Below are 13940 nucleotides of genomic sequence, written 5' to 3'. Positions count from 1 at the left end.
ACACCTTCTTAGATTTCACCTTGGCGAGGCCAAGGAAACAAAATCTGGATGATCAACCGAGAGACATTTAGCACTCCGCTTCTAATGTTCTCCTTGATGTGCTAGCGTAACCCATTCATAGATATGGTTTGATATCTAGAACATCAAGTAAAAGGTCGGACTTCGGGATCTCAAAATCCATAGGGGCAGCTAGGGAGTAAATCCTACGAAATCCCTATGGGGAGGTGGCCAACTTCCTCAATCAAGATATTATAATAACAGGTCTTCCGGCTGGGTGTGTTGGCCACGACATCCACTTTACCGGTTTTCGAGGGACCGATATTATAGTTCTTGGGAAATGTTCCAAACCATCATATCTGCCTGAGATTCAGATCTGGTTGGTGTCAGGATATTCCAGACTCATCGAGTCTAGGAAGAAAAATGAAAGTTTGCAACACAATTCGACGAGACAACGCTGCGAGATTCTCGGGGAATGAACTACGATAGTAAGCTCCAAAACATGAGCTGGTTCTGCTACAAACATGTGAACACGCTGTCCCAGACAAACATGACCACGTGGTAGTCTTATAATAAAACACTACCGAGTTCAGGTGGGGGAACCATCAACGAGGGTATCGAAGTCCTTACATAAGTCCGGATTAGCTCTTATGAAGGAACTCCTTCTCCTTGAACAAATCAATCAGTGGCTTGGTGTGCTAGGGATACATATAGATTGAAGGTTGCAAGTCTTCAAACCACAGCATTCTTCGCATGTGTGCATGACTGATTTGGAATGATTCCAAAGAAAGCAACATTGACTTTCTCGAATCCACGGCGGCAACTTGCATCAGATGCACATGAATTAAAGGAAGTCACTACCTTCATCCAAACATATGCTTCATGAGCTAGCATGAACAAATGCTTTCAAAAATTTCCAACACCAGCTTAATGTTCAACAAAATCATGGAGGAGATAAGGATGTTGTCAATGGGCTCAACAACAATTCATCCGGGTTTCCTTTTAAAAGGAATTCCATAGTTAAGTGAACACGGTGATAGCATTGGTCAGACCAAAGATGTAATGGTGTATGCTCGAGGGATCAACCACGAATAAGACAACATTACGAGCATCGTTGGTACTGATTTGATTTGACGATAGCCCATACTCAAATCAAAGGATTGATAAGACAATAGGTCCAGCAACTGATCACAGGGACCAATCGATGAAGATATCATCTTCTTCAACACACACTACACAAGAATATCCCTTTGGGACGAACTAAGTCAGGCAAGCTTTTATCTTCCAATTCTCCAGGTTGTTGTCTAGCTTAACCAACTAGCTCAAGGGTATCCAACACGGATTCTTGGAGAAGGGTGGTTTACAGGATAACCCAACTTGATCACGAGCTCAACATAACAGTCAGGTGACAACCCGGTAACACTTCCAAGAAGATATTTGGAAAGTCACGAACCACCGGTATGTTACTAAGCTCGAGAACAATCTTGCTTCTGAGGGCAAGACGACATGATCAAATGGGTGAGGACTTGAAATAATTCCTAACTCATTGGTCGAGGAGTGCACCAGAAATAGGGACTAGGTAGCACAATCAATCTTAGGGTGACGATTCAATAATCAACACGCTAAGAATGAGGTTATCGTCCATTTAACTACCCAGCAACGAGGTTGCTAGGCGTACTGGTTTCACACATCACAATTCATTTGTCGGTATTCCGGTTGCATCAACACGAAGACCGAGGAATGACTAATGATGGCAAGAAGTATCACTGTACCGAGAGTTCATAGGATGGTGTGCAATTCCTATAACAATCCCGATATAAAGATGGTAATACTCCAAGGTAGAGCAGAACAAAAGCTGGATTAGCAATTTGATCTGCGGAGCACAACTTCTTTGACCCAATCCTGGATATGGATGAGGTACTGGAGTTTGTTTCTCCAAGTCATTCAGGACAGAATGGCTTGACGGACCACAAGGGTAATAGGCATCGATAAACGAATGCATGCATACCCTTGGACTATCAATTGATAGACGAAGGTCAGTAGACAACTAAAGAGGGACAACTCAAAGGAACATATAATTTTCTGAGTTGTGGATGCATAGATTAGTATGTCGAGCGAGATCAACATTTCTTCCGGATAACCCATGCAGAAAAGTAGAACTGGCAGAGCCATAACATATAATGGAGAACTCATCAAGAGCACTCTGGTTGTGATCGTTCAGTTCAACGAGGAACTTCTGCCATAAGTAGTTCATGGTATTTGGAAGAAGGATGTACCACGAACCTCGAGGACTATCGCAAAGGTTACTAATATCCTAAAGGAACTAGCAAACCCTATCAACATGAAGTAAGTAGAGTGAATCTCGGGTTCAAAACCCAAGGAGTAGAATACCTACTACTAAGTAGCATCACGGGATGCTTTCGAGAATGATGGCCAGAATCATCACACTGGGAACACAAATCATGGCTAAATTACTAGATGATCCCCTAAGCACTTAGGGTCATAATAATAATTCCAACATATATGTCGAGGTAATAATTACCTCAACACACCGATTAGTGTGGTTAATCTAGCCCAAAGGAACATCGAAGCGGGAGGAAGGAATTTACAAATGCATCAGACTACTTAGAAACCTGTGATGACTCGGACAGCATAACGGCTGTAAATGCTCAGAAGAGATTTGAGACATTCACAAAAATGGTGGCATAACCACTCAGAAGCACAATATCAAGGTTTCGAGATCAACAATTAGCATATGGAAGTAGTAGGAACTGAACTGAGACTTAAATCCAACAATCTTATAAGTCCATTGATTAGTAACACGTGATCCTGATAGAAAGAATAGATAGCCTAGTTCTTAATCCCCACAGGAAAGATAAGATGACTCAGATCAGAAGGCATAAGGTATAAGGAGTAAAAAGAGCCTTACGTTCCATCCCACAATCAATTCCCTTACATAACTAAAGAATTTCTAGACTCAACTTCGACCAGTTTGGCTTGGTAATCCTACAGGCAGTCAAGCTCTGATACCAACGCTGTCAGGACCCCGACTCAATGCCACATCGATCTAGCATGTAACACCTCATATCACTTTGCGGCCTCACGCACGGTATTCCCACGGGTGTCGCCTTACCTTAGCCCGGGACCGTTTGCGCCTTTTGGCACACGTATATGACGGTGTCGCTAGCATCCATATGATAAGGAGCCCGGGCTGACATGGCTAGTCGTAAACCCAAAGTGGCACAGACTTACAGGGACAGGCATTCATGACCCAGCATCGAACGTGTCGGTCATCAGCGAGTGAATCCAGGCTGTAGCACTGGGCTAGCAGGACTCCGGTGAACCGGGCTGTAGCGGGCTAACAGGACTCCGATATTCATCGCGTGACATTTCCCCGAAGGGACAGACACAGGAACGAAGAAGGACACATGCCGGCCAGCCTAAGTGTTCCGGAGCAGTAGCAAGCTACCATGGCTCGGTGGAAACACTAGGAGACATTTCCCGGTAAGAGAGGCTACTAAAGATAAACAACTAGATGGTCAGATCCCACACATACCAAGCATTTCAATAGCATACACACAATATGCTCGATATGTGCAAATACAACATGGCATCACAACATGACTCTACGACTCAAGTAATTTATTCAATAGGCTCCGAGGAGCGAGATATTACAAACATGGGTCTCATGACCCAACAATCAGAGCATACAAGTCAAAGCACAAACGGAAGCTATCATGTCTGGGTACAGACATCTATAACTGAAAAAGGCTGAGAAGCCTGACTATCTACCAGATCCTGCCGAGGCACAAGATCGTAGCTGAGGTAACAAGCTAAACGTCGAAGACCACGCGGAACTACTAGTGAGACCGAAGTCTCTCTGCAAAACATAAAATAGGCAAACGTGAGTACAAATGTACCCAGCAAGACTTACATCAGAATTAACTACATATGCATCATTATCAACAAAGGGGATGGTGGGGTTTAACTGCAGCAAGCCAGCTTTGACTCGGTGGCTATCCTAAACTACGACTGCAAGCGACTCTTTTGAGGTGGCGCACACGAGTCCACATATTCACCATATCAATACACCACTATGGATCCGCTCCCGTCTCCCTACGAGAACGCCATCCATAGCACTCACGCTTATCTTGCGCATTTTAAAGTATCCACTTTCACTTGTCTATGAACTGATATAAGCAACCCAGAAGTCCTTTACCGCGGACACGGCTATTCGAATAGATGATGTTAACCCTGCAGGGGTGTACTTCTTCATACATGTTTCCACCACTTAGCGTCTGCACACGACATGTGCTCGGCAGACTTCAAGCGAAAGCCGACGTGGGTGTAGACCATGACCTACCTAAACACCTAAGTCTCTAGTCCAGGTTTATCGCCTATTCGGGTTCCATCCATGAGGAGATCCGGCCGGAGTTTCGCTCACAGCCCCAAACGATGTGAACAGGGTTCCGTGACACCAAACGGGTGCCCGGTTTACCCGGCCACGTGCCTACCGCATCACAGCCCACCCCTACGGTCAGCGCTGTCCACTGCCTCCAGCATACTACAAACACCAGAAACTACTTGCAACTCCTGGACAGAGGACAGGGTGATAAGAAGTCGAGAGGGGTCATTGTTTCGGGCCCAATGCGTGGTAGTAGCTGAATCATGGATCACAAACACAGAACTCAGTTCCTGAGGACGGCTGCAATGAGACAACCCACCATGTACTCCTACATGGCCTCTCACCGCTACCTTTACCAAATCGTGTTCACACACTTAGCTCACACACAGTAGGACATGTTCACACACCTCTGATTCATCCCCGATGAATCAGACCTGACTCAACTCTAAGCAGTAGCAGGCATGACAAACAAGCATGAATGAGTAGGCACATCAGGGCTCAAACAACTCCTACTCATGCTAGTGGGTTTCATCTATTTACTGTGGCAATGACAGGTCATGCAAAGGATAAAGGGGTTCAGCTACCGCAGCAAGTAACAGATGAATCGGTGTTGTCCTAATGCAGTAAAAGAGAGCAGGAGCGAGAGAGTGGGATTGTATCGGAATGAACAAGGGGGTTTTGCTTGCCTGGCACTTCTGAAGATAACATTGAGTCTTCATCAGTGTCAACGATCACAACGTCGGAACATCGTCTACCGGGAGGGAACAGATACCGGCAACAAAGAAGAACACAATCAATGCAATGCACAAAATGATGCATGCTATGACATGGCAATATGAATGTGTTTTGAGCTAATGCAACTAGCAACAGATTAAATGAAGTTGGTTTGAATACAAGATTCAAATTCAAACTCCATATGTGATTATTCAAATGCCATTTAATTCATTTGTCCTAAACAGTAGTGATAAGTTGTTCTAACATGCATGAAAACGGTACAGATGGATTCCTTGAATTTTTCTGATAATTTTTCATATATAAAATATTTAATTTGGAGTTACGGTTGAATTTCTATGATTTATTGAAGTTTTAGCTATTTTCTGGAATTTCCTGAATATTTTTAAATCCAGAAAATACTTATTGCGTCAGCCCCACGTCACTGTGACGTCAGCAGGGTCAACTGGGCGCCCCAGGTCAAACCTGACCAGTGGGGCCCACTGGTCAGTGACTAGTGCTGGTTAGTGACAATGACAGGTGGGACCAGGTCAACAGCCACGTCAGCTTGGTCAAAACTGACGTGTGGGCCCATGGTGGTTAGATTAAAACTTAACAGAAAAAGATAAGGATTAAATAAGGGCGAGGGGCCCATACGTCAGCGGCTCTGGGGAGGTTATCTGGCCGTGATTAGTGCTAATCACGCGGCCACGTCGGCTAGTGACGCCGGCGACCATGGCGACGGCGGGACCTCGCCGGAGTTTCTCGGGATGGCGCTACAGCCCGCGGCTGGTCGCGCTGAGGGCACCAAGAGGGAGCCCGTGCTCCCGCGCATCTAGTGGCGCATGCAGCTGGGCACAGGGAGGCCGGGGTTCGCCGGAAACAGGCTCCTGGCGGCGGCCGGAGTTCGGCCATGTGCGGGGTTGGGGCTGCGGCACGCTAGGGGAGAAGCTGATGGTCCAGACGGCATCCGCGGGCCACCAGAAGCGCGCTGGTGCCACGGGTTCGAGCAGAGGGGCTCAGGTCAGGAGAGCTACGCGGCCATGGCGGACGGCGGTGCTCGGGAATGTGGGCGGGGGTGCTACGGCACGGAAACGAGCAAAACGAAGGAGGGGAAACGGAGTGGAGCTCACAGCGAGTTCGTCGGCGGTCTCGTTGGGCTCGGGGACGGGTTGTGGATGACATATCGGCGACGGAGATCGGCGGTGCCCGAGGTTGAAGATGATGTCGATGGCGGCGATACGGCGCGTCCCCGGTTGCTTGGCTCATCGAGGAGGCGTAGAAGGCGAAGGTGGGGCTCTCAGGCACGTCAGAGGGGTGAGGGGAAGGCGGTGGCCGCGGCAGCAGCAAGCGGCGGCGACGGCTCCGCTCGGTGAGGAGAATAGAGGAGGGGGGGAGTGTTCCGGGGAGAGGATGGAGACGCGGGAGAGTGAGGAAGAGAGGCAGGGAGGTGCGTGGCGTCTCCGGGCGTCGAGGAGGAAGCAGGAGGTGGCCAGGGGGAAGCAGGAGGTGGCCGAGGCCTCTCGGGCGCGCGCCACGCCTCGCCTCTGTTCATCCTCCTGGCAGAGGAGGAAGATGACAAGGGGGAGGAGGTGGGCTGGGCCGGCCAGATGGAGCTGGGCCAGGTAAGTGGCGCCAGGTAAGTGGCCCAGGTGGCCTTCTCTCCCTCTCTCTGTTTTTCCTATTTCTGTTCTGTTTTATTTAATTGGCACTGAATTTTAATTCAAACAGAATTTGAAAACAGTGCCAAAACTCCCCTGGATATTTTTAAGTCACTTAATGGACTTCTCCACACATAACAAAAATATCTCAGGTCATTTGAAAATATATTCATTATATATTATGAATATAACTCCAAATTCAAATAAAATATTGATTTAAAATCAGAGCCCAATAATTCCTTAGAAATGTCCCAAAATTTTGGTTTGATTTATAACTCTTGCCAAAATTGTCAGAGCTATTTCTAGGGCATTTTGGATTTACTGATTGCAATTTTAGGGTTTCTTGCCCCTCTTTATTTAGAGTTTTTGAGGCTTCCAAAATTCCTCAGTTCAAGTTTCAGAAATTTAAATATGATGCCTGGATGAAGATGCAACTATTTACAAACAATATTCTAGGGCTGTGACACCGATTTTGCAAGTTATAGTTACCTACTACGTGTTATGGTCCGGCAACCCCGGAGTGGCAATAGTCGGGACCACTCCCGGTGATGATCGTAGTTTGAGGAGTTCATGTATTCACCGTGTGTTAATGCTTTGTTCCGGTACTCTATTAAAAGGAGGCCTTAATATCCCCTAGTTTCCAATAGGACCCCGCTGCCACGGGAGGGTAGGACAAAAGATGTCATGCAAGTTCTTTCCATAAGCATGTATGACTATTTACGGAATACATGCCTACATTATATTTATGAACTGGAGCTAGCGCAGTATCGCGCTAGGTTATGACTGTCTCATGATGAATATCATCCAATGAATCACCGATCCAATGCCTACAATTTTCCTACATATTGTTCCTGCTAAGTTACTATTGCTACTGTCACTTTTGCACTTGCTACAAAATTATTGCTATCACTGTTACTATTACTATTGCAGTTGCCATTACTATCAAAACTACCATATTACTATGCTACTGATCACTTTGCTGCAGATAATTAATCTCTAGGTGTGGTTGAATTGACAACTCAGCTGCTAATACTTGCAAATATTCTTTGGCTCCCCTTGTGTCGGATCTATAAATTTGGGTTGAATACTCTACCCTCGAAAACTGTTGCGATCCTATATACTTGTGGGCTATCAGGGAGACAACCCAGAAGTTTTAGAGAGCCATTTGTTTCTGTTGAGTGCTTTTATAAAGTTTTAAAACAAAAATAATAAAGAGGGGAACCTAAAAAAATTTCAAAAAGAAAAGCGAAAGTGAGAGAGACGAGTATTGTTAAAGTGGGAGCATGCCTTGAACTTTGTTCATGCCCATGGAAACCTTGTGAATCTTAATTACAGAAAATTTTCAACAAAAATAATTATACCCTTGTATAAATCCATTGTATTATAAAAATAATGTGCCAAAATTTGCCTTTAGGATGATTAGATTGCTTGTTTGGTTTGTGCGGAGCAAAAACAGAAACTTTGGCTGTAGTGCGTGATTTTACATTTTTTTACTGGAAAGTTAAACGCTTATGAAACTTTTTGCACACTACTTCTATATAAATTATTTATTTTTTCCTATTTTTTCAGAATTTTTGGAGTTACAGAAGTATGGTAGATGTTCCGATTACTACAGATTGTCCTGTTTAAGACAGATTCTGTTTTTGATGCATTATTTTGCTAGTTTTGATGAAACTATCGATTTTATCGGTGGTATAAGCCATGGAGAAGTTATAATACAGTAGCTACAATACAAAAATAAAATATGAATGGGTTTGCAATAGTACTTAAAGTGGTTCTTTGTTTTATTATACTAACGGATCTCACGAGGGTTTTGTTAAGTTTTGTGTGACTGAAGTTTTCAAGTTTTGGGTGAGGTCACGATGGATGAAGGAATAAGGAGTGGCAAGAGCCTAAGATTGGGGATGCCCGGGGCACCCTGATGACCTACAAGTATATGGGGTCAATTGTAGCCTTTTCAATAAGTAAGAGTGTCGAACCCAATGAGGAGCGGAAGCAAATGACAAGTGGTTTTCAGCAAGGTAATGTCTGCAAGTGCTAAAATTGTAAGTAGCGGAGTAGTTTGATAGCAAGATAATTTGTAATGAGCAAGTAACGATAACAGTAACAAAAGTGCAGCAAGGTAGCCCAATCCTTTTTGAGGTAAAGGACAAGCCAAAACAATCTCTTATGATAAGCAAAGTGTTCTTGAGGGTACACGGGAATTTCATCTAGTCACTTTCATCATGTTGGCTTAATTCATGTTCGCTACTTTGATAATTTGATATGTGGGTGGACCGGTGCTTAGGTGTTGTTCTTACTTGAACAAACCTCCTACTTATGATTAACCCTCTCGCAAGCATCTGCAACTACGAGAAAAGTATTAAGAATAAATTCTAACCACAGCATTAAACTTTTGGATCCAATCGGTCCCTCAGAATAGCACATAAACTGGAGTTTAAGCTTCTGTCACTCTCACAACCCACCATCTAATAACTACTCCACAATGCATTCCCTTAGGCCCAAATATGGTGAAGTGTCATGTAGTCGACGTTCACATGACACCACTAAGAGAATGACAACATACATATCATCAAAATATCGAACACATATCAAGTTCACATGATTACTTGCAACATGATTTCTCCCGTGACCTCAAGAACGAAAGTAACTACTCACAAACAATAATAATGCTCAATATCATAGGGGTATTAAATAGCATAATGGATCTGAACATATAATCTTCCACCAAATAAACCATATAGTAATCAACTATAAGATGTAATCAACACTACTAGTCACCCACAAGCACCAATCTACAGTTCCGGTACAAAGATTGAACACAAGAGATGAACTAGGGTTTGAGAGGAGTTGGTGTTGTTGAAGATGTTGATGAAGATGACCCTCCCCAAGATGGGAGAGTTGTTGGTGATGATGATGATGGTGATTTCCCCCTCCGGGAGGGAAGTTCCCCCGGCGGAATCGCTCCACCGAAGGGCAAAAGTGCTCCTGCCCAAGTTCTGCCTCGAGGCGGCGGCGCTTCGTCCCGAAAGTCCCCCCCCCCCTTATTTTTCAGGTCAAAATGACTTATATACTAGAAGAGGGGCACCGGAGGTGGGCTGAGGAGGGTAGCACCCACCAGGGCGCGCCTGGGCCTCCTGGCACACCCAGGTGGGTTGTGCCCACCTGGTGGCCTTCCTTTGGTACTTATTTGCTCCAATAATTCTTAAATATTCCATAAAAAATCCTCTAGAAGTTTCAGCTCATTTGGAGTTGTGCAGAATAGGTAGCTTGACGTCGCATTTTCAGGTCCAGATTTCCAGCTGCCAGAATTCTCCCCTTTTGTGCATACCTTGCATAATATGAGAGAAAAGGCATTAGAATTACTCCAAAAGGCATTATTATACAATAAAACAACATAAATAACAGTAGGAAAACATGATGCAAAATGGACGTATCAACTCCCCCAAGCTTAGACCTCACTTGTCCTCAAGCAAAAACCGAAATCGAAAAACATGTCCACATGCTTAGAGAGAGAGAGGTGTCAATAAAAACAAAAATACGGACATAGCAGCATCATGTAACTTATCATGACAACAACAAACTTTTAGCACAGAACTTTTATCATAGACTTCTCATGAACAAGTGAGAATTCATCACAACATCAAAGTATAAAGCATAAACTCTATTGGAAACCAACAAACTATGTTCCCAGTCAACTTTGCAACTACAATTCATCATCTTTTCAGGAAGCATCACGTATCAGAGCCTTTAGTCAAGTCCACATACTCAACCATCATTTAGTCTTCTATAATTGCTAATACTCACCGCGTACACATGAGCAAAACATTTCAACTAGACACATAGAAAGATAGGGGCTTATAGTTTCGCATCCCAACGCACTCACCTCAAGGGTGATGTCAACAATAATAACTCATACTACCCATATTCAACTGGATATATGTGCCTAGATCTTCCTCACCACATGATGCTTGCCAAAGGAGAAAAATAAAAGGAATAGGGAGAAAAACTTTGACTCTTGCATGAAAGTAAATACATGAAAGTAAAAGATAGGCCCTTCGTAGAGGGAAGCTGAGGTTGCCATGCACTTTTTGTTTGTATGATCAACCCCTTAGTGCAATAGAATGTCACGTTATATTGCCCCTTGTGATGACAACCTTTATTATGCAATCTGTCGCTTTTATTCTTCACCATCACAAGTTCATACGACGCTCAATTTTCCCTTACACTAAATGATCTCACACTTGTTAGAAGCAATTTTTATTGCCTTTTTGCACCGATGACAACTTACTTGAAGGATCTTACTCAATCCATAGGTAGGTATGGTGGACTCTCAAACAAGATTTGGATTTAAGGGTTTTGGATGCATAAGTAGTATCTCTACTTAGTGCGGAGCTTTTAGCTAGAAAAGATAGGGTCAAGCACCACATGTTGAAGGATCTATGACAATATAACTTCTATGTGAATATGAACAAACATAAATCATTAAGTTATCTTCCTTGTCCAACGTCACCAATTTTGGCATATTATATTTTGATGGGTGCTCACAATCATAAAAGATTTCCAGGATAGTATATTTATATGTGAATCTTCTCTTCCCTTAATAATTCTTTCACGAGTTGCATCATTGACCAATGCTATGTTTGTCAATCTACAATAAAATTTTCTACTTATACTTTTCCTTGTGTAATGTCATCACTTACCATAAGATTAGCATATGATCTTTTTCTTTTATTTCCTTTCTTTTTATTGAAACAAGAGAGTAAAGAAAGCAAAACTCAAACTAAACTTTATTATATATCTCGCACACGATTACAAAGATTGATCACTAAGCAAACTTTTGAAAAGAAAGGATCGAACTAAACTTTTATTCATCTAATAGCAAAAGATAACCATGGATCGAACTAAGAAAGTAAAGGCAAAAGATAGTGGATATGATACGATACTGGGGCACCTCCCCCAAGCTTGGCGAAAGCCAAGGGGAGTGCCCATACCCGATACTCAATTTTCTTTTGGTGGTGAAGAAGGAGGTGGTGGTGATGAAGTATAAGGCTTCTTGTCCTCGAGTTTCCATGGGAGAGGCTCACCATCATAGGCAGAAGAGTGAGTCTCTCGGATCCTGCAACTGGCAGCCAAACTTATACCTTTAAACCTTGCCTCATATTCAAAGACTTGGCTTTGAAGGTCATGATCTGGCTATGGAAGAAGTTGATTTGATCGTTGAGGGAGAATACGATGTCCTTTATGGACTTGCCATCCACCTTGAGATCACGGGTGTAGTCCGCGATCATGAGGTGATTGGCATTGAGTCCACGTTCCACCATCCCCTTGCACCTGAAGATGTCCTGCTACATAGCTTCAAGCCTGGCCTCCATGGATCCAGTCCCTTGGGTCCTTGCACATCGCGGATGTGCAGCACCCCATCCCGCATCTGGATAGCTTAAGGGTGCTACATCACCTCCCGCAGATATGGGTTGATGATGTTGTCGAAGTACTTGTCCTTGGAGGAGCTTCAAGCGGCCATGATGGATTGGATCTGACAGAAAACAACAAGAAAAGAAAACAAGAGATTTCTCCGCGATACGGAGGTCAATAGGTTTAGAAGGTATATATTTTTTTTATCTTGGGGAACAAGCAGAACGGAAGAAAAATGGAGTCTTGAAAGTACCATGAGGTGGGCACAACCCACCTGGGCGCGCCTGGCATGGCAGGCGCGCCCTGGCGTATCGTGCCCACCAGGGTCACTTTCCTGCAAGTTTCTTATTTTCCAAATATTTTTAATATTCCAGAACTGACAAAAAATATTTTTGCGGATTTTTTGGAGTCCGTTTACTTACCATATCACGTACCTCCCTTTTTTCATAATTCTGGAGTGTTCCAGAAGGTTTCCTTTATGTGTTCTTCCAGTGTCAAAGTTTGGATAATATTGCTTTCAACATTAATGGGCGTACCTGAGATATATTGTTTTATTCGTTGCCCATTGACAGCCATTGGGTTAGTACCTCCGGCATTATTTATTTTGATAGCTCTGGACTGATAGACCTCCTCGATGACATAGGGTCCTTCCCATTTGGAGAGGAGTTTTCCTGCAAAGAATCTGAAACGAGACTTGTACAAAAGAACATATTCTCCAACCTTGAACTCACGCTTTTGGATTCTTTTGTCATGCCATCTTTTAACCTTTTCTTTGAATAACTTTGCATTTTCATAAGCATGGGTTCTCCATTCATCTAATGAGCTAATATCAAATAACCTCTTTTCACCAGCAAGTTTGAAATCATAGTTGAGTTCTTTAATTGCCCAATATGCTTTATGTTCTAACTCAAGAGGCAAATGACAAGCTTTTCCATAAACCATTTTATATGGAGACATACCCATAGGATTTTTATAAGTTGTTCTATAAGCCCAAAGTGCATCATCTAATTTCTTAGACCAATTCTTTCGGGACCTATTGACAGTCTTTTGTAAGATTAGTTTTATTTCCCTATTGCTAAGTTTAACTTGACCACTAGACTGAGGATGATAAGGTGATGCAATTCTATGGTTAACATCATACTTAGCAAGCATTTTAAGGAAAAGCACCATGAATAAAGTGTGAACCACCATCAATCATTAAATATCTAGGGACTCCAAACCTTGGGAAAATAACTTCCTTAAGCATTTTAATAGAGGTGTTGTGATCAGCACTACTGGTTGGAATAGCTTCTACCCACTTAGTAACATAATCAATAGAAACCAAAATATGTGTATACCCATTAGAGGAAGGAAAATGTCCCATGAAATCAAATCCCCAAACATCAAATGGTTCAACAACAAGTGAATAATTCATAGGCATTTCTTGACGCTTACCGATATTACCTATTCTTTGGCATTCATCACAAACGAGACAAACTTACGGGCATCTTTTAAGAGAGTAGGCCAATAAAAACCAGATTGCAATACCTTATGAGTGGTTCCGTCTCCCGCGTGATGTCATCCATAAGCTTCAGAGTGACATTTCCGTAGGATTTGTTCCTGTTCATGCTCAGGTACACAACGTCTAATAATACCATTTATTCCTTATTTATAAAGATGTGGGTCATCCAAAAGTAATGTCTTAAATAATAGAAGATTTTTTTTCTTTTGTTGGTATGTGAAGCTAGGTGGTATGTATTTAGCAACAGTAT

This window comes from Triticum aestivum, chromosome 5B, assembly GCF_018294505.1.
Source record: "Triticum aestivum cultivar Chinese Spring chromosome 5B, IWGSC CS RefSeq v2.1, whole genome shotgun sequence".
NCBI classification, from domain to species: Eukaryota; Viridiplantae; Streptophyta; class Magnoliopsida; order Poales; family Poaceae; genus Triticum; species Triticum aestivum.
This window is presented reverse-complemented; position numbering follows the sequence as displayed.